General features: G+C 37.7%; 1 protein-coding gene and 1 pseudogene across 3 annotated transcripts in view; one reads left to right on the top strand and one right to left on the bottom strand.

Moving 5' to 3' along the window:
- Positions 1-3573, bottom strand: part of STARD3NL (STARD3 N-terminal like) — a 54580-nt gene extending 51007 nt beyond the window's left edge. Inside the window, exon 1 of one of the 2 annotated variants that reach the window (XM_043872651.1) lies at positions 3378-3573. The gene's annotated coding sequence lies outside the window, so the exon portion shown is untranslated. The remainder of the gene's footprint in view (positions 1-3377) is intronic. The other variant, XM_043872650.1, reaches the window with a different exon arrangement.
- A 3540-nt stretch (positions 3574-7113) lies between these two features.
- Positions 7114-25490, top strand: part of LOC122674376 — a 54539-nt pseudogene continuing 36162 nt past the window's right edge. The window contains exon 1 of the transcript XR_006334962.1: positions 7114-7140. The product of XR_006334962.1 is annotated as a 60S ribosomal protein L12-like (transcript). The remainder of the gene's footprint in view (positions 7141-25490) is intronic.

The raw sequence follows: 25490 nt of genomic DNA, 5'->3' as shown, positions 1-25490 counted from the left end.
TATCAGAAAGTAAATTCAGCTATTTGTTAATTTACTATAATTCATCAGTTATATCCCAATCATAATTAATAAAATAAGCAAACCTTAGAAATAAAGAATGGGTATTTTTAAATTGTAGAAAGAAAGTGACCCCCTTTTCAACAATATAATTTAGACATGAATTTTGACTCATTTTTAAAAATGATAATGCATTACTAAGAAAGAGAAGTTGTATCCCTGAGTTGGCCCAACAGCTTCCTCAATTATAGGAAGAAACTCTTACTTGCCAACAGAAACTATGAACCAGAAAATGCTCAGTGATGTTCCCATAATTGTAAGTAAACAGTTAAAGCTGGGAAAACAACACATTGTAAACTCCCTACAAAGATTTGTGAAGTTGAACTGTAAATTTTAAAGTCATTTTGAAGCAACTTTCTACTAAGAAAACCAAGGTTCACAAAGAAAGTTTACACCTGCTCACTGCTGAAAAGGTGAATTAAAATACAGTAAGGGGCTATTTTGGGGCTTCCCTCATAGCTCAGTTGGTAAAGAATCTGCCTGCAATGCAAGAGACCAGGGTTCAATTCCTGGGTCCGGAAGATCTGCTGGAGAAGGAAATGGCAACCCACTCCAGTGTTCTTGCCTGGAAAATTCCATAGACAGAGGAGCCTGGTGGGCTACAGTCCATGGGGTCTCAAGAGTCGGACACGACTTAGCGACTAAATCACCACCATCACTATCAAGGGGCTATTTTACCCCAAGCAGAAGCACTGTCTCATCTTTTTAAAAGATGCCTTGTATGAGTTTATGGACAGTAAGTTCATGATGTTGAAATATTATATTTCTCTATATACCAAAACCCCTTGTGATGGAATGTCCATGGAGTTTAAGTACAGCAGAAAAAACATTAGGCTGAAAATTAGTAGGATGAGAATCTGATGCGAGTTCTGTCTCGAAAAGCACTGAATAGGCTTCCCCAGTCTCACCTTTAAACTAAGAGGATTGAATCATGATCTCTAGAGTGCTATTTCATAAAATATTAATTTCAGAATAGAGAGTTGTTGTAATACATTCAGGGAGGTACCAAGCTTCCTATCACGGATCAAGCTTCAATGGCAGACTAACTGGAGTGTTCAAACCTGGGCTCCCTCAGTACCAGGTGGTAGCCTTATGCAGAAGTGTCCTCTTCTATCAAGGAAGGATAACATTTACCTTTGCAACAGGAAAGAAGACTCAGAAAGTATATAATGCATCTGGTATACTGTAGGCACTAAATAAAGGCAGACATTAAGTCTCTGGCCAGTAAGATAAGTTCTAATGGGGAAGAGGAATCCACTTGACAAAGCAGTTTCCTAGAACTCAGCCTGGAGAAGAGCAGGGATTGAATGCCTGGCACATAAATACTGGAGATTGAATGCCTGGCACATAAATACTGGAGAGGACTCGCAGTTGGGAGTAAGAAGGATCAAAGCAGGAAGCAGAAGATAAGTAAAGGCTCAGAGCACTGCACATAGTAACAATTAACAGGAAAGAAACAGTGTGGGACACAGTGCTCGAGGGAAGATGACATTTTTCCATTAAGAAAGAGGACCACTGGTGAAAAAACATATAGTGATTTACTATAATGATTTCATAACCAATATAAAGCAGAAAGCCAGGTTAGCATTATATGAATGTCACTAAGAAAAATGAAGAGAGCTTTGACAATTCTTTGTCTGGAATTCCCACACGGGACTGAGATGATCGCAATCCTGCCCACCTCTGAGTGCCACTTCCCTCACTTTTGTCCTCCCACCTCATTCTCCCCTAAGTATACCTGACTCCAGCCACACAACTTCTCCTCTATCCCTGGAAAATATCAAGCTTCTTTTTCCTTTAGCTCCTTTGCACTGTCACTGCTGCTTGGAAACTTCCAGCAGATCTTCCCATGGCTGACTCATTCTAAACATTCAGATCTCCAAACTTACTCAAGGAAATCTTTCTGACCACCCATATCTAAATTTCCTCCCACATCCCAGTCGTGCTCCAGCCCCTGGTAATTTCTTTTCTAGCATTTATCATTATCTAAAATTGTCATTTTTGTTTATATATTTATAGTATCTCCATCAAAACGGAAGGTCTTGAGAGCAAGACTATTATGTAAAGGTTTCCACATTCAATCCTCAACATCTAAAACAAAGCGTAAGATGAGGCAGAGATGAGGCGATCATCAGATAAATTTGTCCAAAGACTAAAGTCAAATGATAACAACCATCCTTCTGTGAACCTTAGTAAGGAAAAGTCCCCTGAAGCAGTTTTAATTTCATTTCTTCAATGCAGTTTTATGCAATAATGCACTCTTAAAGGTCAATGTCTGAGACAGAAAGATTTAAAGAGAATGAATTCTTCATGACAATACAAAACATTATATATGGATACATATATTATACAGTACACATTTTTACTTTATGAGCATGAATTATGCCCCACCTTATTAGAACCCATAAATAAAGCATCTTAGGTATCCTAAGATGTTTTGTTTCATGAGGATGTATGGGTAGATGGAATATATATATGTGAATTACCTTTCAGAACTCTTCTCCACAAAGAATTCTGAGATAAACTAATTCCAGTATTAGTATGGAGAGGTTTGACCTGTTATTTTGTTACCTAGCTAAGCTTATCCAAACTACTACTAAGTCAAGTGATGAATTCAGTAATTCCATCTGTGAAATAGAAGACAAATGACATGAAGATCAATTGGCACTTTAAGAGAATAAGAAAAGTTCCACAATGTTAACTCATCTTTGAACTAAAGGAAAGAAAAAAACATCCCTCTCTAATCCTAACCCAAAAAATAAGCATGCTACTGAGATTTCAAAATATGGCCAGATACCCATGAGTGAGCAAAGCAGTGAACTGAAACCAGAGCCAGAACATTCGTGACTTGTGCTTTAATTTTTAAATTTTGTTTGGAACACAGCTTTCCTTAATGGGAAGGAAAAAAAAAAAAAAAGAGGTCAGTAACCGACCTTGTTCCTATAGCCCACGCATCAGCCTAGTCACCATTCTTGGTCACTATGGTGGGCCCAAGGGGCCAGCAGAGGGCTTGATTTCACCGAGGGCTGCGCAGGATGAAGGAATGGAGACCTCTCTACTAGCATCCATCCCCTGAATGCCCACCCAAACCTTGGATGAAAAGGGGCTCCACAATCTGCAACTTCACTTCTGTACCCATTATAAACAAGCCCGCCAAGCCCCTCCTCCTCTCCAGAGGACGGCGAGGGCCGTACAAACAAGCCGGGATGCTCGGTTCTGGCCTCCGTTCGCGGGTCTCCAGTGAGCCCCGGGCAAATCATCTGATCCCGATGACTCAGTTTTCCAATCTGTCAAATAGGGTGACCAGAAACCCAGCCTACCTCATCGGGTGGTTCCGGGCCGGCCGCCCCAGGCTGGCCGGGAGACCGCGGCTCTGTGGCTGCGCCCGCGGCAGTCTCTGCCGGCGGAGGGGCGGGGCTCGGCGGGGCGGGACCAGAAATCTAGTCCTGCAGAAGTCGCGTAGCCCACCGCCCGCGTACTGTCGCCCCAGGACCTACTAGAGTACCCGGCCTATGACGTCAACACGCTGACGTCGACGCACAGAGGTCGTATCTCGCCCCGGGGACCAAAGACCGGTAAGGGCCAGAGAACCCCTATAGCAGAGCGGCGATTGGTGAGTGACTGTGTCAATCGTATACTGTCCAGTAAGCGTCGCGGGAAGGCGCGAGGGGCGGCCCGGCCGGCCCTGAGGCGAGAGTGGGAATAGGAAACTCCGGCTGACTGAATTGTCGCGAATCCGGTGCCGCAGGGTTTTATGATGCATCCCTTCGCTCTCCTGGTAGATTCTTCTGGCTTCCCCCAGTCTCTTGGTGACAATTTAGGGTCCAATTCTGGAAAATAATCATGGGACTGGATTTCAGGGCCCTTGGGCGCTCCAGAAGTGAAAAAGTAGGACATTCAATTTCCCTGTTCAAGAGTTACCTCAGCTTTGAATTCTCGGCCCCGGCCCCAGCCCCAGCCCCACCCCGATTTAGGATACTCTCTCTGCGCTCCTAGCGCCTAACACTTCAGTTTTAATAGTGGTGGTGGTGGTGGTGGTTTAGTTGCTAAGTCGTGTGCGACTCTTGTGACCCTGTGGACTGTAGCCCGCCAGCCTCCTCTGTCCGTAGGATTTTCCAGGCAAGAATGGTGGAGTGGGTTGCCATTTCGTTTTCCAGGGGATCTTCCCAATCAGTTTTAATAGTAGTCACATTTTTTTATATTTGTATAGGTTTTCGCTCGAAATTGACCTCCTTTATTGTTTGACTTCAGATTATATTTTAATGAAACTACTTTTCCTATAGGTAACTACAGTTAGACTGTTCAAATATATGAAGGACTAAAGAGTTACATAGAGGGAATTCCGCTTCCAGGTCCTCAGGTACTCGGTTCGCCTATTGAAGTCAATAACTTGAGTGTTGCTGATTTTTTGGGTATCCTTCCAAAGACATTATAAGTGCTATTATTCATGTTAAATTACATATAATCATAAATTTAAACGTCACACATTAGCTAATCGTTTTCAGGGAGTAATTAAAAACCAGTCACTATATGGTGACTTCTGGGCTTCCCTTGTGGCTCAGCTGGTACAGAATCCGCCTGCAATGTTGCAGACCTGGGTTGGAGACCAGGGTTCGATCCCTGGGTTGGGAAGATCCCCTGGGGAAGGGAACGGATACGCACTACAGTATTCTGGCCTGAAGAATTTAATGGTCTGTATAGTCCGTGGTGTCCCAAAGAGTGGGACACGACTGAGTTGACTTTCACATATGGTGACTTCTAGTTCTCTCCATTTACATACCTGTAGATGTTGGTTTTTTCCCCCCAGTCAACATTATATCCTTGAGATCTTTCCATATATATATATATGTTTATATATATATATATATATAAATTTACCTCTTTCCTTTAAAATACTACATGGTAGTTCTCAGAACCAATAGATAGATTTAATTTATGATTCCTTTTCCCTGGGACATGTTTGTTTCTTTTTTGGTTTTTTAATTAGAAATGTTGCTACCTTCAACGTGTGTTTGTGCCTTTTTGCACGTATATCCAAGTGTTCTCTAGGGAAAGATACTAACATGTGGAAGTGCTAGATGGACAACATCTTATATCTTATTAGTAGATTCCTTCCGTTTACTCCTTTAAGTAGCTGCTACAACTGACATTTGTACCCTAAATATATGAGTACCCCTTGTCCTACGCCTTCACCAAAAATTAATGAAATACAATTTAAAAAATTTTCTGAATGGATGTGTGTGAAAAATTGTTAAGAGATGATATATGTACAAAAGTGCAATAATCCCTAGTGCATATCTTGGTAACAAAATGAATGAACTTGTGTTACCACCTCCTGCATCAAGATTTTTAGATGTTTACCATATATATAAAAATCTTATACTCCATCTGAGTCATCACAACCCACACAAAAATTGCCACTATTTTGAATTTTATAACCAGAATTAGTTTTGCCTGCTTTTGAATGGTTATAAATGACCACACATAGTATATTCTCTTGTGTGGCTCTTTTCACTCAATAAAAATTTGTAAGATTGATAATATTAAAGAATATAGTAGTAGTTTATTCCTTTTTATGTAATTCCAAAATTTATTTGTCTAGTCTAATATTGCTTAACATTGAGTTGTTTAAAGTTTGGAGTCAGTAAAAATTATGCTGCTATGAATATTTTTGTACCTGTTGATGCACATAGTTATCCATTTGATTTTGATACATACCTAGTATAATATTACCAGAAAATGTATGTATATTCAGCACTAGTAGCCACAGGATGTACATATATTCAGTATTATTCTGTATTAGTAGATACTGCCAAATTTCTGGTCTTAGCAATTTATAGTCCACTAGCAGTGAGTGAAAATTCCAGTTTCTTCATGTATTTGCCACCACCTGAAATTCTCAGTTTTGTGTTCATCTTCTTTTTTTATTTTTTTAAACTTTACTGAGACAATATACAAAAGTTGCAAGTATTTAATGTATACATTTTAATGATTTTGAACCCTGTGATAACATCACCACAAACAAGGTAATAAACATATCCATTGACAGACCTCTGATTTGAAAAGATCCATATGCTCATATGTTTGTAGCAGCTCTATTTACAAGAGCCAAGATACAAAAATTACACAGAAGTCCATTGACAGATGAAAGACAAAGATATGGTACATATATACAATGGAATACTACTTAGCCATAAAAAAGGAAGAAATAATGCCATTTACAGCAACTTAGATGGACCTAGAGATTATCATACTAAGTGAAGTAAGTCAAAGAGAAAGACAAAATAGCATATGATACCACTTATATGTGGAATCAAATATGATAGAAATCAACTTATCTATGAAACAAATTACTCACAGACATAGAGAACAGATTTGTGGTTGCCAAGGCACAGCGGAGGGGGGATGGATGGATTGGGAGTCTGGGATTAGTAGATGGAGACTATTATATATGGAATGGATAAAGAACAAGGCCCTACTGTATAGCACAGGAAACTATATTCAATATCCTATAATAAACCATAATAGAAAAGAATATTAAACATAATTTATATATATAACTAAATCACCTTCTGTACACCAGAAACCAACACAACATTGTAAATCAATTATACTTAAATAAAATTTTAAAAAATACTCATCACCACTAAAAGATTTCTTGTGTCCCCTTGCACTTTTTTTAACGGTAAGAACATGTAGCAAGAGATCTACTGTCTTTAAGTGAACAACCTATGTTAGCTATGTGCCCTATGTTGTACAGCCAGTCTCTAGAGCTTATTAATCTTATATATAACTGTAACTTTATAACCACTGAAAAATCCCCAGTTTTCTCCTCCCCCATCTTCTGGCAGCCACCATTCTGTTGTCGGCATCTGTAAGTTTAACTATACTAAATGCTTCATTTAAGTGGAATCATGCAATATTTGTAATTCTATGACTGACTTATTTCCAGACATAATATTTTCCATGGCAATGCTGCATCTCCAGTCTTCTCTCTGAACTTCGTGTGAGCCACGAGCTAAGCTGGACTTTGATGTCTACTTTTCAGATGGTTGGTGCCATAAGAGAAACATGTGCATGCAGGTAGGAAATGCTGCTACAACTGTAGATTGCCCTCTCCCCTCCCCCAAGTACAGTCCAAATTGGCCCTCACCTCAAACTCCTCCAGGCCACGTACCTGAGCCCCAGAACTTCTCTGCCCTTCCAAGTTTGCATTCTGGGACCACACAACTGCTGAAATAGCCCATGAGAAGTTTTAGGTCTGAACTTTATATTCCAGAAATCTCTGAGAATTGATTGCAAAAAACAGATCCTATAAAGAAAAAGTGATGATTGAACCAAATGAAGCAATGTCAGAGTAAGAAGGTGTCTCTGGTTGTGCAGCTGATTTATATAACATGCCTTTTAAGCAATTAGAACTAGATGATGCAGTTGTTTGTCACCCGATTGAATTTGAAAGGCAAGAAATACATGGAGTAGCACTTTAGCTTTTGCTTCGGTCAAAAAAAAAAAAAGCAGTTGTTACTTAAATAAAAGAGCATTTAAAATGAAAAATGAATTTTTTGATTAAACTGTAGAGATATAGATGGACTTCCTGGTGGCTCAGTGGTAAAGAATCCACCTGCAATACAGGAAGCACAGATGTGGGTTCGGTCCTAGGATCAGGAAGATCCCCTGGAGGAGGGCACAGCAACCCACTCCTGGAGTGGAGAATCCCAAGGACAGAGGAGCCTGACAGTCTACAGTCCATGGGGTCGCAAAGAGTCGGACATGGCTAAAGCAATTTAGCATGTACAAAAGTATACATAATATTTACTTCTGAGTCCATCCATGGTATCCCAAGTGGTAGGATTTCCTTTTTTAAAATTGCTGAATAACATTCCATTCCGTGCATATTCCACATTTTCTTTATCCATTCATCTGTTGTTGAAAGTGTGGGTTGTTTCCAGATCTTGACTGTTGTAAATTATGCTGCAATAAACATGGTAAATGGGCCTCCCCCATGGGTCAGAGAGTAAAGAATCTGCCTGCAATGAGGGGACACGGGTTCGATCCCTGGGTCAGGAAGATCCCCTGGAGGAGGGCATGGCAACCCACTCCAGTATTCTTGCCTGGGGAACCCCATCAAGAGAGGAACATGGCTGGCTACTGTCCATGGGGTTGTAAAAAGTCAGGCACTACTGAAGCAACTGAGAATGCATGCAAACATGGTAATGAAGATACATCTTTCCTGATTTCACTTCTTTTGAATATATATCCAGGAGTAGAATTACTGGATCAGATGGTAAAAGTTATAGAAAATACAAACAGACTAATAACAAATTAGGAAATTGAATTAGCAGTCAAAAATCTTCAAACAAGAAAAGCCAGGACTAGATGGCTTCACTGGTGATTTCTACTAGATATTTAAGGAAGAATCAGCACCAGTCTTTCTCAGACTTCTCCAAAAATTCAAGAGGAGGCAGCATTTCCAAATCCATTTTATGAGGCCTCTATTGCCTTGATAACCCAACCATAAAAAGGTATTTCAAGAAAAGAAAATTGCAGCTTCATATCCCTGGTAAATGTATACCCAAAAATTTATAACAAAAATTCTAGCAAACAGAATTCAAGAGTACATGGACTTCACAGATGACTCAGTAGTAAAGAGCCACCTGCCAATGTAGGAGCCTGAGGAGATGCAGGTTTGTTCCCTGTGTCGGGAAGATCCCTTGGAGGAGGAAATGGCAACCCACTCCAGCATCCTTGCCATGATAATCCCTTGGACTTAGGAGCTATAGTCCATGGGGTCACAAAGAGACATGACTGAGTGACTGAGAATACACATCTATGCCATGATCAAATGGAATTTATTTATGGAATGCCAGGATGATTCAACATAATCAAATAAATCAATGTGATTCACCACATTAGCAAATGAAGGATGAAAATCATATGATTATCTCAACAGATGCAGAGAAAACATTTGACAATATTAAACCTCCCTTCCTGATAAAAACTCTTAGCAAATTAAGTGTAGACAGAAGGCACCTCAACACAATAAAGATCAGATATGAGAAGCCCACAGTTAACGTATTCAATGGTGAAAATTTGAAAGTTTTCCTTCTAAGATCAGGAACAAAGCAAGGGAACCCACTCTTACCATTTATGTGTGACTTATAGGCAGTCCTAGACAGAGCAGCTAGTCAAGAAAAAGAAAGAAAAGCCATCCAGGGAATTCCCTGGCAGTCCAGTGGTTAGTCCAAGCCTTCACTGCTGAGGGCCTAGGTTCTGTCCCTGTCTGGGGAACTAAGATCCCACAAGTTATGTAGCATGGTCAAAAAAAGTATTTTGCTTTAAAAAATTTTAAGGCATCCATATTAAAAAGGAAAGAAAATTGTCCCTATTTGTAGATGACATGATCTCATATATAGACAACACTAAAGATTATACAAACCCACAATCCTATCCAGTCAGTCAGTCAGTTCAGTCACTCAGTCTTGCCCGACTCTTTGTGACCCCATGGACTGTAGCACCCCAGGCTTCACTGTCCATCACCAACTCCCGGAGCCTCCTCAAACTTATGTACATCACATCGGTGATGCCATCCAACCGTCTCATCCTCTGTTGTCCCCTACTCTCGCCTTCAATCTTTCCCAGCATCAGGGTCTTTTCCAGTGAGTCAGTTCTTCACATCAGGTGGTCAAAGTATTAGAGTTTCAGCTTCAGCATCAGTCCTTCCAAGGAATATAATAGGACTGATTTTCTTTAGGATTGACTGGTTGGATCCCCTTGCAGTCCAAGGGACTCTCAAGTGTCTTCTCCAACATCACAGTTCAAAACCATCAATTCTTCGACACTCAGCTTTCTTTATAGTTCAACTCTCACATCCATACATGACTACTGGAAAAACCATAGCTTTCACTAGACAGACGTTTGTTGGCAAAGTAATGTCTCTGCTTTTTAATATGCTGTCTAGGTTGGTCATAGCTTTTCTTCCAAGGAGCCTTGAAGCGTCCTTTAATTTCATGGCTGCAGTCACCATCTGCAGTGATTTTGGAGCCCCCAAAAATAAAGTTTGTCACTGTTTCCATTGTTTCCCTATCTATTTGTCATGAAGTGATGGGATGGGATGCCATGATCTTAGTTTTCCAAATGTTGAGTTTTAAGCCAACTTTTTGACCCTCCTCTTTCACTTTCATCAAGAGGCTCTTTAGTTCTTCTTCACTTTCTGCCATAAGGGTGGTGTCATCTGTGTATCTGAGGTTATTGATATTTCTTCCTGCAATCTTGATTCCAGCTTGTACTTCATCCAGCCCAGCATTTCATGTGATGTACTCTGCATATTAGTTAAGTAAGCAGGGTGGCAATATATAGCCTTGATGTGCTCCTTTCCCGATTTGGAACCAGTCTGTTGTTCCATGTCCAGTTCTAACTATGCCAGCAAATCTGGAAAACTCAGCAGTGGCCATAGGACTGGAAAGGGTCAGTTTTTGTTCCAGTCCCAAAGAAAGGCAATGCCAAAGAATGCTCAAACTACCACAAAATTGCACTCATCTCACACGCCAGCAAAGTAATGCTCAAAATTCTCTAAGCCAGGCTTCAATAGTATGTGAACAGTGAACTTCCAGATGTTCAAGCTCGTTTTAGAAAAGGCAGAGGAACCAGAGGTCAAATTGCCAACATCCGTCAGATCATTGAAAAAGCAAGAGAGTTCCAGAAAAACATCTACTTTTGCTTTATTGACTATGCCAAAGCCTTTGAGTGTGTGGATCACAACAAACTGTGAAAAACTCTTGAAGAAATGGGAATACCAGATCACCTTACCTGCCTCCTAAGAAATCTGTGTGCAGGCCAAGAAGCAACATTTAGAACTGGACATGGAATAATCCTATTAGAACCGATAAACAGATCCAGAAAAGTTTCAGGATACAAAATCAATATACGAAATTCAGTTGCATTTTCATACATTAATAATGAACTACCAAAGAAAAGAAATGGTAAGACAATCTCATTTTCAATAGCATCAAAATCAATAGAATGTTTAAAGATAAGTTTAACAATGGATGTGAAACTGCAATACACTGATGAAAGATATTAAAACACAAATAAGTGGAAAGACATCTTGTGTTCATGGATTGGAAGACTTAATATTATTAAAATGTTCAGACTACCAAAAGGAATATTTATATTCAATGCTATTTCCATTAAAATTCCACTGGTGTTTTTAAAACAAATATAAAATAATTCTAAAATTCATACAGAACACTAAAAGACCCAGAATACCCAAAGTGACCTTGAGAAAGGAGAACAAATCTGAGAACATCACACTTCGTGATTTCAAATGTATTACAAAACTGCCATAGTTAAGGCAGTGTGATAATGGGATAAAGATCATACGTATCAATAGGATAGAATAGAGAGCTCAGAAATAAACCCCCACACATACAGGAAACTGATCTTCAACAAGGGTGCCAAGAATACACAGTGGGGAAAGGATCATCTCTTCAGCAAATGCTGTTTGGAACACTGAATATTCACATGTAAAGGAATGAAAATAAACCCCTCTTAGAACATACACAAAAATCAATTCAAAATGGATTAAAGATTTAAACCTATGACCTGAAACTGTAAAACCTAAACCCCTATAAGAAAATGGGAAAAGCTTCATGAGAATAGTCTTGGCATTGATTTCACGGATGTGACATCAAAAATACAGGCAGCAAAAGCAAAAAATAGACAAGTGGGATTACATCAAACCATAAGGTTCTGCATAGTAAATGAAGAAATCGACAGAGTGAACAGGAAACCTAAAAATAGAAGAAAGCATTTTCAAACTGTGTATTTAACAAGACATCACTTCCTAAAAAATATAAGGAACCCTTACAGCTCTTTAGCAAAAAACAAAAAAGAAAACTAAAAAAATGGGTGAAGGATTTAGACATTCTTCAAAGAAGACATAAAAATGACCAACAGATGTATGAAAAAGTGCTTTATGTCACTGGTCATCAGATAAATGCAAATCAGACCACCATGAGATATCACTTCACATCAGTTAAGAAGGATATTAACAAAATAACAGGTGTTAGCAAGGATATGGAAAAATTGGAACCCTTGTACACTATTGGTCGGAATGTAAAATAGTGCAGCCATTATGGAAAACAGCATGATGGATTTTTGGTAATGTTATACATTCTGATGCATCTGTAGGGTATCACATTATGGATTTAATATGCATTTTGTGAATGACAAAAATTTTAGCATCTTTTCATATGTCTGTATATCATTTGGATATTATCTTGTGAAATGCCTGTTTAAGTATTTTGCCCATTTTTAAATTAGGTTATCTGTGTTTTTGTTTTTTTTTTTTACTGATTTTTAGTTAGTTTGCTATATTCTAGATATGATTCTTTGTCAGGTAATTGTTTTATAGATTTTTTTCTTACTCTTTGACTTTTTCATTACAAAATGAATCTTTGACTTATTAGAGTCTTCTGCAAATTAATACTTTTATTTAGCTTCTAGACAATGCAAGGACTTTGAACACTTTAATATCATTTACTCAATTTCTGATTTTTGTACAGTTGTTGCTTAGTTTAATTGTACTTAATCATTTTAAAATCTAGCAAAATATTATTTATTTTAAATGGACAATATTAGTTTAGATTTATAGTGTCTTACTTTGCTTTCACTGTGTGTGTCCTAAGTCACTTCAGTTGTGTCTGACTCTTCGTGACCTGTGGTCTGTTGCCCTCTAGGCTCTTCTGTCCATTGGATTCTCCAGGCAAAAATACTAGAGTGGATTACCATGCCCTCCTCCAGAGGATCTTTCCAACCCAGGGATTGAACCCACATCTCTTAGGTCCTCTGCATTGGCAGGCAGGTTCTTTACCATTAGCACCACCTGGGAAGCCCTTGCTTTTCATTACTTTCTGCTTTTCTGAGATTAAATCTGAAATCATTTCTTTCTTTATTAAGTTTTAGAGCGTATCTCCTGGTGACAAAATTTACTAACAGGCTATCTAAGATGAGATACTTAAGCTAGCTTTCCTAACTGCTTTCCATACTCTCAAATGCAACTGTTTCCTTTTCATACTTCATCCAACATTGAAGTTATTCATGGTGAGAAGTTGGTCTGATACCATATGCTCAATTATAGCTCAAAAAGAATTGAGCATGTTGATTGGTGTCATTAATATTTTAGTGTCCCTTAGCCTAGTATAGTGCTGTCCACCGCAAGAAAAATGTTTTGGAATGTCAGTGGTGAAAACAGCAGAATAGGCACCTTCAGTGGTCTATTCACCTACAGAAAAATTGAAAAATTAAGCAGAAGCAGTCAGAATAAAGTTTGCTGAAGTCAGGAAAGCAGATAAAGTTTCAAACAACCAAGCACATGCTGAATCAAGACAAGGCAACTTTATAATGGTAGAAATATTTGGGGTGTTTTTACTTGCCCTTGACCAGCCCCCTCCAAGATACTGCAGCCATCTTAAAAATATGAGAATATTTACTTTAAAAGATAAATTGTAATTTGGAATTTTAAGGATGTAAGTGATATAAAGCAGTAAGAAAGTAAGTGGAAGATGGAGGACAAGAATTATAGGAAAAGAAATGGTGGTAATAATGTTTTAATAACCTCGAGGGTAGCCATGATTGAGTGGTGAGTACATAAAACTATAGGCCCCTGAATTATCTTAATTGATAAATCATTTTAGATTCTGAGAGGACCTGTGATTGGTCATATGATGAAAGAAGAGGTTAACACATTTTTCCTAACATTTTTCTTATATTAACATTCCCTTTATTACTAGTTTGCAACTAAAATAATCTTAGAAGTTTGTCTAAAAGGGACAGTCCTTTTAGTAATTTAATAATTAGACATATTGTTACCAAACCAAACTTGAATCTCTTTGCCCAAAGCACAGCAAAGCTAATGCTTTGACACTAGGTTATGGTGAAGGAAAATGCAACATTTATTGCAAGGAAAATGTGCAGCTTGTGCTAAAAAATTGGAACTCCCCAGTGGCTTTCAGAGAAGTGTTTTTAAAGATAGCCTGAGGGAAAGGGTTGCAGTGTGTGATCAACTTGAGCACAGTTCTCTGATTGGTTGATGATGAGATAACAAAATACAGTTCAGGTAACTGAAATCGTCTACCTATGATTCCACCTGGTGTAGTTTTGCCATTTTGCTGGTCAGCACACAGTTAACTTCTCCTGGCAGGTGGGGATTTTAATATCTATAAAACAACTCAAGGATATGGCTCAGGATATTTCTATGGCCCTTAAGGAGGAATGAAAGGTCTTTGACCTTGTTTTATGGGTAAACTATAATTATTTTGTCTTGCTTGACTGTCTTTGTTTGTTCGTTTGTTTTAGCACTTTCTCACCTCTTTAATTAAAGTTGCCCTTTAGAACTTGGTAAAGGCCTAGGAGGCTAAAGCTTTTATACAGACAGGAGGTGGGGGACGGGTAGGGATCTGTCCCCAAGAAAGTCTAGCAAGGTCCTGCTTGGTTTCAAAATCACTGATGTATATTGCAATTTAGTTCCCACTAAATATTACTACTAAATATATAAATAAGTGAAAAACCTAGGATAGGTGATTTTGACTTAAAAAAAGAAAAACACACCAATCTTGGAGAAGAATGAAATAGTGGATACCTGTTAGGAAGAGCAGTATCCATACCATCTAAAAAGACATGAGTTCTGAGACAAGTTGGGATATTTGGGTCTGATCCAAGATAGACTTTAAATACTAATTTACTCTTAAACAGAATATAAATTCCTGTAGAATTTATTGAAGATACAACTTCAGTTGCAGCAGTTTAAGTATTAGAAGTCTAAAAGACTAAGTAAAACTTGACTTATAGGACCAGAGCTAATGTTAGATCTTCGTAGAAGTTTGCCAACCCCAAACATCAGTGAATTTGGTCATTCTCAAACTGTTCTCTCCTAATTTGAGGGATTTGGTTGCATTTTGGTGAATCTGTTTAGCTCACCATGGTCTCTCACGTAATACAGGACCACAATCCCAATGAGCATCCTCTTCTGCTCCAGAGTGAGTCAAGACAGCCAGGAAGGAGGTTTTCTTCTGCCACTGTGACTCACAGGGCGTGAGACTGAGTTGGTGCTCTGGAGTAGGGAACCACTGCACTCTCCCTTGCATGTGGACCTGATGTTAGCCAAGGCTGGTCAAACCACCAAATCCACATATCAAATTAGGCCTCCATATTGCAAAGTTGCCAAGAAGTCATACAGAGGTCATTGGTCTATTCTTCCCAGCTATGTTTGTAAAGTTTCACACAATGCTTGTGTTGGCAGGAGGCAGCTCCTATAAGATTCTAGTGGTAACATGTGAGGAAGGGCCAAAATAATGGCAGATTATCCAGGAAAACAATGTTTGTCATTATCATTAGTTATTTTCAAAGAAAGTTTTCCACATCTCTTTTTTGACTTTTTGGGGTTTTGTTAGTCTTTTTGTAAGCCTCTGTAGTCTGATGTTCTTTCTATGTTAAAAAAGGAATTCAAGTAAAAAGCACTGTTAATAATCCTTAACTTTTGGAAGCACTATGTGCTTGATGTAAGATTTCTCCATAAAACTATGCTATCCATAAATTTTTTTTTTTAAATAAAAGAATACAGGTAGTACTATAATGCTGTGCTTGGTTTTGGTGAACTCATTCACTATTACCAGAAACTGATAGAGTTAGTGAGTTATTTTTTCTGTTTAGAAAATTAGTTTGTTTAAAATTTATAATAGTAATTTTGACCCTGCTTGAGTTGGAGCTAAAGGGGTGGGGAATGGGGAAGAAGGAGAGATGGAATGGGAGACAGGTAGGAAAGGGGTAGAGAATGGAGAAGAAAGAGAGATGGGATGGAATTTTTTAAGATGGTGCTATGATCTCTGGGCCTGGAAGTTTTGTATGATTTTAACTGTTTTTTAAAAACATGTAACACAAAATTTACTGTCTTAACCATTTTTAATTATAGTCATAACTATATTCACATTGCTATGAATGTTAATTATATTCAGTAGTGTTAACTATATTCACATTGTTGTACTGCTCTCTAGAGCTTTTTTATCTTGCAGAACTGTAACTCTGTACCCATGGAATAGCAGCTCCCTCTCTCCCCCTCACTTCAAATCATGGCATCTAACTACTTTAGATACCTCATATAAGTGGAATCATATACTATTTGTCTTTTTGTGAATAACTTATTTCCAGTTTCACTTAACATGATGTCCTTAAGGTTCTTCCATGTTGTAGCATATGACAGGATTTCCTTCTTTTTTAAGGATGAATAATATTCCATTGTACATATTTACCACATTTTCTTTTATCCATTTTTCCATGGACATTTAGGTTGCTTCTACCTCTTGGGTATTAGGCATAATACTAAAATAAATATGGTTATGCAAAATGTCTTCCATCCTGCTTTCAATTTTTTTGGTTGAGTACCCAAAAGTGGGATTGCTGGATCATATAATTCTATTTTTATGGTTTTGAGAAACCTCTATATGGTTTTCCATAGTGATACATCATTTTGCATTCTCACCAACAGTGCACAAATTTCAGGTTTCTCCACATCCTCACCAATACTTGCCATTTTCTAAGTCTGTCTCTGTCTATTTGTGTGTGTGTCTATGTGTGTATGATATCTCGTTGCATTTTTCTAATGATTAGTAATGATAAGCCATCTTTTCATATGCTTGGTGGCTGTTTGTATATTTTCTACTCAAGTCCTTTGCACATTTTAAAAGTGTTTTTTTATTGTTGCTCAGTTTAGTTCACTATTTTGGACATTAACCCTTTATCATACATATGATTTTGCAGATATTTTCTCCTATTCTGTAGGTTGCTTTTTCACTTGTTGATTATTTTCTTTGATGTGCAGAGGTTTTTAAGTTTGTCTCTTTTTCCTTTTCCTGTGTGTTTGATGTAATATCTAAGAAATCAGTGCCAAATCCATTTTCATGAAGCTCTTTCCCTGTTTTCTTTTACAGATTTAGATCTTATGTGTAGGCCTTTAACCGTTACCATTTTGTGTTACTTTTCGTATATGGTGTAAGATAAAGATCCAGCTTCATTCTTTTGCATGTCAATACCCAGTTTTGCCAGCTCCATTTGTTGAAGATACTGTCTTTTTCCCATTTTGTGAGCTTAATACCTTTGTCCAAGATCATATAACCATATATGTGAGTGTTTATTTCTGTTCTGTTCAGTTAGTCTATATATCTATCTTAATGCAGTACCACACTGTTATAATTACTATATCTGTAATGACTTGAAATCAAGTTTGAGGCCTCCAACTTTGTGTTTTCTCAAGATTTATTTGGGATCTCTTGAGATTCCATATGAATTGTAGAATGACTTTTCAATTTTTGCAAAAATATCTTTGGATTTTTCATAGTAAGTGTTAAGTGCTAGTTGCTCAGTCATGCCCGACTCTTTGCAATCCCATGGCCTGCAGCCCATCAGGCTCCTCTGTCCAAGAGATTTTCCAGGCAAGGAATCTGGAGTGGGTTGCCATTTTCTTCTCCAGGGGATCTTCCCAACCCAGGGTTCAAATCCGCATCTCTTGCACTGCAGGCAGATTCTTTACCAACTGAGCTACAAGGGAAGCCCCCTGTTTTTCATAGGGTTTGTATTAAATGTATAGATTGGTTTGAATAGTATGGACATTTCAGCAATATAAAATCTCCCAGTCCATGAACATAGGATGTCTTTTCGTTTATTTGTATTGTCTTTAATTTCATATAGCAGTCAGTGTTTTATAGTTTTTAGTATAGAAGTCTTGTTCCTTCTTGAGTGAATATATTCCTAAGTATTTTGTTCCTTTTAATGTTATTGTAAATAGAATTGTTTCCTTAATTTCCTTTTAAGGTTATTTATTGTTAGTATATAGAAACACAACTGATTTCTACCTTTTGTTTTTGTATCCTGAAACATGCTGAATTTGTTTATTAGTTCTAACAGTTTTGTGTGGGTTAAGGTGTGTAATGTTTAGTTGTGTTTGTATAAGAATATGTCATCTATGAACAGAGGTAATCTTTCTTTCTTTCCAAATTGGATGCCTGTTTTTCTTAACTAATTGCTCTGGTTAAGACTTACAGTATTATTTAAATAGAAGTGAGGAGTGGGCATCCTTGCCTTGTTCCTGATCAAAGAAGAAAAGATTTCAGTTTTTCTATATTGAGTATAATGTTAGCTGCAGGCTTTTCATATATAGTTTTAATTATGTTGAACTGTTTTTCTTCTGTTCCTAGTTTGTTGCATGTTTTTATCATGAAAAGTTATTGAATTCAAAAGTTATTTAATTTTGTTAATGCTTTTTCTGCATCAAATGAGATAATCATTTAATTTTTGTTCTTTATTCTGTTAATGTGGTGTGTGAAATTGATTGCTTTTCATGCATTCAACCATCCTTGTATTCCAGGAATAAAACTCATTTGGTCATGCTGGGATGCTTTCAAGATGCTATTGAATGTAGTTTTTATTATTTTGATGGATATTTTTATATCAGTATTCACCAGAGGTGTTTGTCTGTAATTTTCTTTTATTATAGTATATTTTTCTAGCTGTGGGATCATGGTAATACTTGCCTCATAAAGTTTGATTGGGAATGTGCTTCTCCTTTAATATTTTGGAAGAATTTAAAGAGAATTGGTAACTTCCTCTTTAACATATTAGTAGAATTATCCAGAGAAGCAATCTGGTCCTAGGTTTTTCTTTGCTGTGAAGTTTTTGATTACTGATTCAGTTTCCTCACTGATTATAGATCTGTTTAGATTTTTAATTTCCTCATGATTCAGTCTTGTTAGGTTCTATGCTTCTAGAAATTTGAATAGAAATAGTGTATTTCTTATAGATTATGTAGTTTATTGTATAAAATTGTTCATAATAGTCTCTTTTTTATTTATATTTTTTACATAGCAGTCTTTTATAATCCTTTTTGTTTCTGCAAAATCAGTTGTAATAGCTCCTCTTTCACTTCTGATTTTATTTATAAGGGCCCTCTCTTTTTTCTGATTTTCTTTATATGTGTTCTCTTTTTTTTCCCCTTAGTCTAACTAAAGATTTGTCAATTTTGTTGATTAAAAAAAACCCAATTCTTAAATTTTGTTGACTTTTTTAAAATTCTTTGCTTCATTTATTTTTGCTTTATTATTTTCTTCCTTCTGCTAAATGTATACTTTGTTCTTCTTTTCTGTATCTTTGAGATGTAAAGCTAGGTTATTAATGTGAACTCTTCCTTGTTTTTTAATTTAAATGTTTACTGTCATAAACTTCCTCTTGGTACTGCTTTCACTGCATCCCATAAGTTTTGGTATGTTGGGTTTTTTTTAATCTTTATTTTCCTCAAGATATTGTTTGTTTCTTTTTTGACTAATTTATTCTTTAAGAGTGTGTTGTTTAAGTTCTACATATTTGTGAATATTCCAGTTTTCCTTTTGCTGTTGATTTCGTTTCATCCCACTGTGGCCAGAAAAGATACTTGGTATGATTTCAGTCTTCTTAAATTTGTTAAAACTTAATTTTGTGGTCTAACATGTGGTCTATCTTGGAAAATGTTCCATGTACAGTTAAGAAGAATGTGTATTCTGCTGCTGTTGGGTGGAATGTTCTCTATGTCTGTTAGGTCTAATTGGTTTATAGTGTTGTTCAACTCTTCTGTTTCCTTACTGAACTTCTGTCTAGTTGTTCTATCCATTATTAAAACTGGACTGTTGAAATCTCTTACTATTGTTGGGTTGCTGTATTTCTGTCTTCAATTCTGTAATTCTGTCAATATTTGCTTCATATATTTGGGATTTCTGATGTTAGGTGCCTATATATTTATAATTGTTATATCTGTGTGGTTAATTGACACTTTTATCATTATAAAATATCCTTCTTTGTCTCTTGTGACAGATTTTGACTTAAAGTCTGTTTTGTCTATTATAATTATGGCCACACCTGCTGTATTTCAGTTACTACTTGCATGGTGTGTCTTTTTTCACTCTTTCACTTTCAGCATATGTATGCTGTTAATTTAGTCTCTTACAGATAACATATGGATGGATCTGTTTGGGTTTTTCTCTAATCTATTTAACAAATCTTTGGGAATTTTAATCTATTGACATTTTAAAGTAATTATTGATGGGGAGGACCTGCTATTGCCATATATTAATAGTTTTCCATATGTCTTGTAGCTACTCTGTCTCTTTTTCTCTCTTGCTACCTTCCTTGTGTTTCATTGATTTTTTTTTATAGTAATATACTTTGACCCTTATGGCAGAAAGTGAAGAAGAACTAAAGAGCCTCTTGATGAAAGTGAAAGAGGAAAGTGAAAAAGTTGGCTTAACGCTCAACATTCAGAAAACTAAGATCATGGCATCTGGTCCCATCATTTCATGGCAAATAGATGGGGAAACAGTGGAAACAGTGGCTGACTTTATTTTTGGGGGCTCCAAAATCACTGCAGATGGTGATTACAGCCATGAAATTAAAGGACGCTTACTCCTTGGAAGGAAAGTTATGACCAACTTAGCATATTAAAAAGCAGAGAGATTACTTTGTCAACAAAGGTCTGTCTAATCAAGGCTATGGTTTTTCCAGTAGTCATGTATGGATGTGAGAGTTGGACTATAAAGAAAGCTGAGCACCCAAGAATTGATGCTTTTGAACTATGTTGTTGGAGAAGACTCTTGAGAGTCCCTTGGACTTCAAGGAGATCCAACCAGTCCATCCTAAAGGAGATCAGTCCTGGGTGTTCATTGGAAGGACTGATGTTGAAGCTGAAACTCCAGTACTTTGGCCACCTGATGCGAAGAGCTGACTCATTGGAAAAGACCCTGACGTTGAGAAAGATTGAGGGCAGGAGGAGAAGGGGACAACAGAGGATGAGATGGTTAGATGGCATCACTGACTTGATGGATGTGAGTTTGTGTAAACTCCAGGAGTTGGTGATGGACAGGGAGGGCTCGTGTGCTATAGTTCATAGGATCACAAAGAGTCAGACACTACTGAGCAACTGAACTGAACTGAACTGAACATTTGCCTTATATGTTGGGGTGCTTCTATGTTGGGTGAATATATATTTACAATTTTATATCTTCCTCTTGGATTGATCCTTTGATCATTATGTAGTGTCCTTCTTTTCTCTTTTGCAGTCTTTAAAGTTTATTTTGTCTGATATAAGTATTGCAACTCCAACTTCCTTTTGATTTACGTTTGCATGGAATACCTTTTGCCATCTCATCACTTTCAGTCTGTATATGTCTCTAGATCTGAAATGACTCTTGTAGACAGCAAATATACAGTTCTTGTTTTTGTATCCATTCAGTCAGTGTGTATTTTGGTTGGAGCATTTAGTCTTGATTAGAAAAGTAAAAGAAAAATATGTTGATACATGGTTAGTCACTATTGTAATATTTTATAGGACTTAGAATTTGATCTTTCCGCTGTGGAATTTGTCAGATAATTGGAGGACAGAATCATATGGAAATTGTAGAAAGAATATTTTAACAAGTATTTGTCTAGTATACATAGAAATGTGAGTTTTTAACCCAAATTCCGTTAGTTAATGGATGTTCTGAGGTGTGTAATGGGAAGTAAGCATAGTGATTACTAATACTAAGAAATTGTCTGTAACAATTTGTCTATAACATATCTGGAAAGAAAGTGACAACAAGACTACATTAGTCTTAGGGCTTCTTTAACTGTGTACCACAAACTAAGTGACTTTAAACAACAGAAACGTATGGTCTCACATTTCTAGAGGTTAGGAGTGTCAGCAGGACTATGTTGTCTCTGAAAGCTTTAGTGGATATTTTTCTTTGCCTTTATATAGCTTCTGATGGTGGCCGCAATCCCTGCCAATTCTTGGCTTGTAGCTGCATCACTCCATTCTCGGCCTCTGTCATCACATGGTATTCTCTGTGCGTGTCTGTCCTTTTGTTATAAGGGCACTAGTCAGATTAAATGCCTGTCCTACTCATCTAATTACATCTGCAACAACCCTGTTTCTGAATAAAATCACATTTGGAAGTGATGTATTTAAGGTATGGGGGGTTATGACTTCAGTGTATTTCTGTAAGGCACACAATTCAACTAATAACATTGACTAAACCCAATTGTAGAGGTACTAGAGTAGTAGTGGTCAGATTACCTAGAAATGTTATAAAGAACAAAGAACAAGACAGAAGTTCAGTTATGAGAATCAGAACAAAGGTCAGGTCAGAATGTAACTAAGGTCAATGAAACTAAGAAACTAACTTACTGCCAAAGCAGTCTATTAGCAAAAAGAGATAAGGAATTATGATGAAGGTTAAGATTTCTTCTTGAACTATAATAATTGGAGTCAGATGTAGAGAGGGGGGTTTATGGAAATTGGAAGTCAGATAAGTACAGATAATCATTAACATTTGTATTTCACATTTAGTGCTGTGAATTAATTTGAATAGCCCTTTAAAGTTTTTCAAATCATCTTTTATATACCAGGCCCTCTGCCAAGTAGCTAGACAGGTTCAATGATGGTAGATACAGTGTCTCCTTTAGGGCTATCCAGTATTTTGCCCAGATACACATATGGCATTTACAGTTAACCCTTGAATAATGTAGGGGTCAGTGGTACTGACCCCAGTGCAGTAAAAAATTCGTGTATAAATTCAGTCTGCTCTCCATATCTGAGGTTCCATATCTGTGGATTCAACAAACAGTGGATTATGTAGTATTGTGGTGTGTATTTATTGGAAAAAAATCCATATACAAGTGGACCTGCACAGTTAAGCCCATATTATTCAAAGGTCAACTGTATACACATATGTTACTGATATGAGGCAGTCAGGTTGAAATTGATGCATAAAGTGGGTTACTAAATGGAGGGAAGAGATGAATTGATTTTGACAGAGAGGATATATGTTTCTGTCCTTCAGCCCACCACTCCTTTCCCCCATCTGCTTTTGGTTTCTGCCTTCCTCACTTCCTTCTATGTTGATCTGATCTTTGCAAGCACATCTTCCAACCTTACTGACATTCAGTTCAGTTCAGTCACTCAGTCGTGTCCAACTCTTTGCGACCCCGTGAATCGCAGCATGCCAGGCCTCCCTGTTCATCACCAACTCCGTGAGTCTACCCAAACCCATGTCCGTCGAGTTGGTGATGCCATCCAGCCAACTCATCCTCTGTGGTCCCCTTTTCCTCCTGCCCCCAATCCTTCCCAGCATTAGGGTCTTTTCCAATGAGTCAGTTCTTCGCATCAGGTGGCCAAAGTATTGGATCTTTCTCTTCAGCATCAGTCCTTCCAATGAATATTCAGGATTGAAAACGAGCCCCAGGTGACACCAGCTCCTCACAACACTTCAGACTTGGTTGATAGAATATGTTTAGATAAAGATGTATAAACATTACCCCAAACCTTCTTCCCATTGCCACTTTTTGACTTTGGCTCCTAATTTCACAATGTACCCAACACTGTAATAATTCACAACATGGCAGTGGGAAAGTAGACCATCAGAGGGTGATGTGAGGGTCACTAGTAGCACATGCTACTACAGCAGGGATGTTTGTCCTTGGAAATCTGCCATAGTTTCCTTTAGCTCTTTACTCCTTGTAATTTTTATCATCTTTCCACAAATGCTAAAGGATCTGGACTTTACCAGACATCTCAGAACAGCTGAATAACTTCATTTTCTAGAAAAACAATAACAGAGTAAAAGAGGGATTGTATATAATTGAATCCTGGAGGACAAAATTGAGGAAAGTTATCAGAGGAGAGTTACTTCTAATTCCCACTATTTATTAAAAGCTTCCACAATCACAATTTCTACCAGATACTCCCCTTATAAACCTTTCATTTCAGAAACAAAAAGGGAAAAAGATATCACATGAACAAAGGCAGCAAGGGGGGAAACAGTTTCAAGAATCTGGGAAATACCATGTTTGATATTGCTGTAGTGATATCAAGTTTGAGGCAGGGGATCGTGACATTTATAACTGAAGGGGTAGTGAGTGTTAGATCATGAAGAAGTAACGTAATAAGTTGCCCAGACATTATTCTATAGATAACAATTGGTGGGTATTAAACATGAGCATGATGTAACCAGTGTTAAATCTAAGAAAAGTGATTGCAAGCTTTGTGGAGAATGAATTCAGAGGGACAAAAATCACTTAAGAGAATGTATGTAATCATCTTCTGTATCTCCAAGAGGGTTATGATGGCACCCTGATGCCTGGAAGTTTTAGTGCAGATGAAGAAGAAGGTTCCAGAAACCAGAATATTTGAGATATAACCAACGACTAAGTTAAGGGTATGATACAAAACAGTGAGGGAGTAGGGAGCTAAAGTAAGTAAGTTATTGTTTGTGACCCCATGGACTGTAGCCTGCCAGGCTCCTCTGTCCATGGGATTCTCCAGGCACCAATACTGGAGTGGGATGCCAGTCAGGGATCTTCCTGACCCAAGGATGGAACCCATGTTTCTTGCATCTCCTGCATTGCAGGCAGATTCTTTACCCACTGAGTCACCTGGAAAGCAAATTCTAAGGGTTTGGGGTACTGTGAACCACGAACTGAAGTTGAGTTGAGTTCAGTCGCTCAGTTGTGTCTGACTCTTTGCAACCCCATGGACTGCAGCACGCCAGGCCTCCCTGTCCATCACCAATTTCCAGAGTGGACTCAAACTCATGTCCATCGAGTCAGTGATGCCATCCAGCCATCTCATCCTCTGTTGTCCCCCTCTCCTCCCTTCAGTCTTTCCCAGAGTCAGGTCTTTTCCACTGAGTCAGCTCTTCACATCAGGTGGCCAAAGATTTGGAGTTTCAACTTCAGCATCAGGCCTTCCAATGAACACCCAGGACTGATCTCCTTTAGGATGGACTGGTTGGATCTCCTTGCAGTCCAAGGGACTCTCAAGAGTCTTCTCCAATACCACAATTCACATCAATTCTTGGGTGCTCAGCTTTCTCTATAGTCCAACTCTCACATCCATACATGACTACTGGAAAAACCATATCTTTGAGTTAATGGACCTTTGTTGGCAAAGTAATGTCTCTGCTTTTTAATATGCTGTCTAGGTTGGTCATAACTTTCCTTGAAAGGAGTAAGTGTCTTTTAATTTCATGGCTGTAATCACCATCTGCAGTGATTTTGGAGCCCCCAAAAATAGTCTGTCACTGTTTCCATTGTTTCCCCATCTATTTGGCGTGAAGTGATGGGACCAGATGCCATGATCTTAGTTTTCTGAATGTTGAGCTTTAAGCCAACTTTTTAAAATCATAATATCACAGCTATATTGTTTGGTTTAGGGAAGGGATGCAGGTTAGTAGGAAGAGATAAGTTTAGAAACACTGGATTTAGAATCCTTCCAAAAATTAATAAACAGATCCAGCCAGCTAGTGAAAATATGTCTTCAAATCTCAAGAAAGAGAGGGAATTGAGTTGAAAATAAAAATGTGAATGTCAAAAGCATACTG

This window comes from Cervus elaphus, chromosome 18 (assembly GCF_910594005.1).
Source record: "Cervus elaphus chromosome 18, mCerEla1.1, whole genome shotgun sequence".
Lineage (NCBI taxonomy): Eukaryota > Metazoa > Chordata > Mammalia > Artiodactyla > Cervidae > Cervus > Cervus elaphus.
Note: the sequence above shows the minus strand (reverse complement) of the source record. Positions and strands in the feature narration are given on the sequence as shown.